The following is a 5,341-nucleotide window of genomic DNA, read 5'->3' on the forward strand; positions in this document are numbered from 1 at the left end:
CACTTACTCTCAGGTGCATATTACTCTGACTTTGAGTTGAGTAGCAGTCAATTAATTGCTCCCATCTTACAGTCATTCTAGCTGTGTGAAGCTGGGGGGGGGGGGCTGCCTATCTCCAGCCCTGGCTCTTTGTGAGTGTTGCAGACAAACTGCAGACAAACCGCAAAGGGATTTTGTTGCCATTGGTCCCAAAACCCTGAGAGGCTGTTCCAAGAAAAACCTCCTTCACCTGCTCAGGTGCTCACTTATGACTCCTCTTTTATATTCCCTCTAGGCCTACACTCTTCTGGCGTTCTGATCCAGAATCTATACTATTCGTAGGCACAAACTCCTTTTACTAACCAGAAAGGAAGGATAAAGTGAAACATACGCACATGCACAGACACACACTCTTCATTTACTTGCTGATTCAGGTAAAAGACGACACCTCCTATTCACACCCCCATCCCCAAGGCCAATGGCTGGTCTTAGACTGCAACTGGAGTGGGCAGACTTGGGTGGGCAGATGCTGCGGCCAACCATGATAATTGGGCTGGACACAAGTCATTAGAACTCCTGAGTCAGCCTGAAAAAAGGTCATATGCAGATGCCACAAGCCTGCCTGAAGTCCTACTTCTGCTCCTCCCCTGCTCATTGGAGCTGAAGAGATGGTGTGGTATTTTTCACATTTTCCCCACATTTTTATACTGTCCTTCCTCCAAGAACCTCAGGGTGCTGTGAACAGTAGAGTCCCTAGGGTTCATGTCACCCGGTGCAGGATGCCAGCACGTCACCCCCCATGCAGTGGGTAGGGCAACACCCCAGGTGGTGGGCGTGGTGATGTGCCATCACTCCGCTCCCACTGGTTTTTTGGGTGTACCTTTTGATAGAACAAAGGCAGAACACATTCTGCATGAAATTACGCATTGATTGATATATAACATGATGTATTATTCCTCCAAACTGTGATTTTAGTGATTTTGGTCACACCCCCACAGGGTGTCAGCTTACTAACACCTTACTGCAGCAGTTCTTAAACTTTTAGCACTGGGTCCCACTTTTTAGAATGACAATCTGTCCAAGACCCACCAGAAGTGATGTCATGATGGAAGTGACATCATCAGGCAAATTAAAATAAGTATAAATAATTAAAGTAAAACAAATAATTAACAGCCCAATGCTATCCACACTTTCCTGGGAGTAAGCCCCATTGACTCTAATGGGACTTACTTCTGAGTAGACATGCCTAGGATTGGGCTCTAAATAAGCAGAAGCCAGCCCTGGTCCACCACGTGAATTTCCTCTGTAGCCTGCCTGCAGTAACACCCCCCCTCCAAAACCAGTAAGATTTTCAGCCCTATCCAGTGCCCAGTTCAATTTAAGAACTTCTGTTTAAACCAGATCACTGTCAGGATCCACCTGGCTTTGCAAGTCTCAAAAAAGTTCACCTTATCAGCTGAAGCCTCTGTTTTGATTCTTTTTAGTGGGGGGGGGGGAGGCTGCCTTCTGGAGCATTTGTTGAGCTCCAGTTCCATCAGATCAGGACCATTCTGCCTTTGCCTTCACATTCCCCTTTGCCTGGCCTGACCACCAGCCTAGGCACGTTTGCTTACTCACAAGTAAACGTGACCCTGAGGCTTAGTTTCACTTTCCATAGGGCTCAATACATTCGTCTGCTTGGAAGGAGGGACTTCCTTCTTCACTGTTTTTGGGGGCTGCATTCATTGGATCAGGACCATTCTGGTGTTGTTGGATTCCTCTCAGCCTGCCCTTTCCAATGGACTAAGGCAAGTTCGCCTACTCATGACTAATGCACGATACGGCTCTGTTTCACTTTCCACAGAGGTCCATGCATTTTTGGTTCTCTGTTTTTTGGCCATAACTTTTGATAGAAATGAGATATTTCACTCTGGTTTTGTGCATTGCGTTCTTCTGGAAATTCCGCATCCAACGGTATATAACATGATGGTATTACTCTTAACCACCGCAATTTTAGCGTGTCACACACCCCCAGTGCACGTCACCCCCCCTGAGCTTGTCACCTGGTGCAGCCCGCACCACCCACACCCCCCTCGCAAGGTAGGTGAGGCTGAGAGATAGTGATTGGTTCAGGAAATTTCACAGCTGAGCAGGGGACTATGAACCTTGATCTTTCAGGTCTAAGTCCAACTCCCAAACCACTGCACCATCCTGGCTCTCTGTATTTCTTATGTATTCAGACCCAAGAGGGACACAAAGGTTAAAACCAGCTTGTTGAACTGTCTGGTATTCACTAGTGTTGCTGCATAAGAGTTGACTATGTGATTTCCTGACTCCCACAGTCAGGCTGCACCACAGTGGACACAAGCTTGTGTTTGTTTGTCATCCATTTGCAAACTCAAGCTGTTGCTTCAAGAGCCTCGTTAGCAGATTGACTTCCTGAGAGCTCAAGCCATTGTCTTCATGTTCTCATAACTAATTATAAATCAATAATTATAGCCCCTTTGGCTGTGAAGATAAGCTTGATTGTGTCTAGGCAAGGTCTGGTGAACTCTTGCAAAGCTGGGGGGGGGGGGGACTGGCTCTTATTTTGCTAATCTCTCCATGACAGCTTGTTTTTATTTTAAGATATTTCTCCAGACTGCCAGAAGACAGCTTGGTTCTGGGTTCAAATTTAAGGTGCCTCTCAAGTATGCCATACAATTTGTCCTTGATGCACTGGACATCTGTCTCCACCATTAGAAAGGTTGGCTTGGGGCTGTAATTGGTTGGAGAAGGAGTAGACAGTGAAAAGGTAAGTCTGCTTAACTCCTTTCCTGCCTCTTCTCTGCTTCGGATTGTACCTTCCCAAAGCTGCTTTTCCTTAGAGCCATGGTTTTATCATAGATACCCACATGAGGTAGGCTGGCAACCTTCAGTCTCCAAAGACTAAGGTATCGCGCTCTGAAAGGTGGTTCTGGAACAGTATCTAGTGTGGCTGAAAAGGCCAATTCGGAAGTGACAATCACTTCCACACTGGGAGCAAGTGCAGTCTGTCCCTGGTCTGTCTCCCTGGCTATGGGCCTTCCTTCTTTGCCTCAGTCTGTTGGCCAAGTGTCTCTTCAAACTGGGAAAGGCCATGCTGCACAGACTGCCTCCAAGCGGGCCGCTCAGAGGCCAGGGTTTCCCACCTGTTGAGGTCCACTCCTAAGGCCTTCAGATCCCTCTTGCAGATGTCCTTGTATCGCAGCTGTGGTCTACCTGTAGGGCGCTTTCCTTGCACGAGTTCTCCATAGAGAACTGTAGGTATAAGCCTACAGCACCCGGTATTCCCAGGCGGTCTCCCATTCAAGTACTAACCAGGTCTGACCCTGCTTAGCTTCTGAGATCAGATGAGATCAGGCATCTGCAGGTTAACAGTTGCTGAAAAGTACAGTCAATTCTCGTTACTTACACACTCTGTTCCTGTGGATTTGGTTATCCACAGGGAACAGAAGTGTGACTTACTTTGCACCATCTGCTGTCTGTTCTTGGCTATCTGTGGTGCCCATTTTGAAACCATCCACAGTCATTTTTAAGCATCCATAGCCATCCTGAACCTATCTGTGGCAGCCATTCTGAAACTATCCATATCATTTTGAAGCAATCTGCTGCTGGCATTCCTGACCAGGTTAGCTACCCTTCCCCCAACCTCATGGATCCCATAGGATCAATGATTCGGTATTGGTGGATTTGATATCTGTTGGGATTTCCAGGAAACAGATTTCTAGAAGAAATCTACTCACAAAGCCAATCACAAACCTGTATTTTTATGTCATAATGACAATTGCAAGAACTAATATGTATTTTTTAGAATTTGCAAACACAGATATGCTGACTGGTGCACTCCAACTCAGCCCCTACTCCCCTTATTCCCCAGATCACCAATGTCTAAATAAAATGATACCAGAGACTGCTGCAGCTGAAATTTTTATGAAAGGAATAACTTGGTACTCTGCTTGTAAAAGCAGCAGCATTTTTGGCAGAGAAAGAGCAGAAATGTTTACTCCGGCTGAGATCCACGGGATTTATTTCCAAGGTGTTGCGGCATTTAACTAAGCAAAAACACATTTTGCCAACACTGGTCTAATTTTGTGTGAGTGTCCCATGTATCCATAACATAATGTCATATGACCAAGAAACTGTCCTAGAATGGAAGGGAAAGAAAACAATGTCCTGAGCAAGCTGCGCAAACAAAAAGGGGGCATTGGGGAACTACTTCTACTGATGGAAAAATAACCAAACAGGAATGGAAAGGCAGGATCAGGAGATTGATCTCCTGGTTCCAGTTTTAATAAAGAGGAATGCAACACATTCTCCCATTCTTTAAGAAATTTTATCAAGAAAATCGACAGGAGAAGTAGTATCCACAAAGTGTCCTCATTCATTTAAAGAAAAAAAAAAAAGCAAGGGAGGAAGAGTTATTCTTTGGAGAAACACTGTGAGAGAATCCACTGCTGTTTTTAAAAAGAGTTCTTACCCCTAAATGCCTTGAGTGGCATGGAAGGCTATGCATTGCCTGAAGGGAGGATAAAGGACTTGAGCCGGAGTTCATTGAAGTCAGCCAAGAAGACATCTCTTGAAAGCAGAGGCGGCTTTCCGTCAAACCACAAAGTGGATTAAAGAAAAAAAATGCAACATCTGAATAATTTGAAACTTGATGGAGTTTGAATCCCTGCTTTGAACTGTTTGCAGCATATGGCCTCACCTGGAGGAGGTTTTCAGTAGGGATATAGCACAAAGAGCAAAGGGAAAGATTTAATTCCTTGTCCCTGCACAATGCCATCCCACTCAAGATGCCTCCCCCTGTTTTTAAAATCTTGGCATTTTTAAATGATACCATCATGTTATATATCAAATGATGTGTAATTTCATGCAGGCATCTAGTGGGCCACTGTGAGATACAGGAAGCTGGACTAGATGGGCCTTTGGCCTGATCCAGTGGGGCTCTTTTTAAGTTCTTAACAAGGATGCCTCTTTATTGTTACAGTCAATACAGGAGAAAACTATGTTCCCTAGGCTCTTATCCCAGCTCGATTTTTGGAGATGAAAGCTGCAAATGGGTGCTGCCTTAAAGCAGTGCATATATCACTGAATCATTGTACCACAAAACTGCTGTAAAGCTGCTTGAAATAACTAGAGTGGCCTTTGTTGGATCGGAGATTTCTGAGTTGTCATTGGAGAAGCCATTTTTAAACTCCACCTTCCCCCCCCCCCCACCAGGACAGAAGGGTGAGCTTCCCTAGAAATTAATGAACAAAGCCTGGATTTTAACACAGCTGTGACTGTGTAGCAGGGTCAATCACCCCTGCAACAAAAGGTAGATAGAACCAAAGGGAGGCATTCCTGCGCTTTGTACCTTGGG

At 45.4% G+C, this 5,341-nt stretch overlaps 1 pseudogene; it reads right to left on the minus strand.

Annotated features, from left to right (window-relative positions):
- Positions 1-3,248: 3,248 nt before the first annotated feature.
- Positions 3,249-3,368, minus strand: LOC136646406 (5S ribosomal RNA; annotated as a pseudogene).
- Positions 3,369-5,341: the final 1,973 nt, after the last annotated feature.

This window comes from Tiliqua scincoides, chromosome 3 (assembly GCF_035046505.1).
Source record: "Tiliqua scincoides isolate rTilSci1 chromosome 3, rTilSci1.hap2, whole genome shotgun sequence".
NCBI lineage: Eukaryota > Metazoa > Chordata > Lepidosauria > Squamata > Scincidae > Tiliqua > Tiliqua scincoides.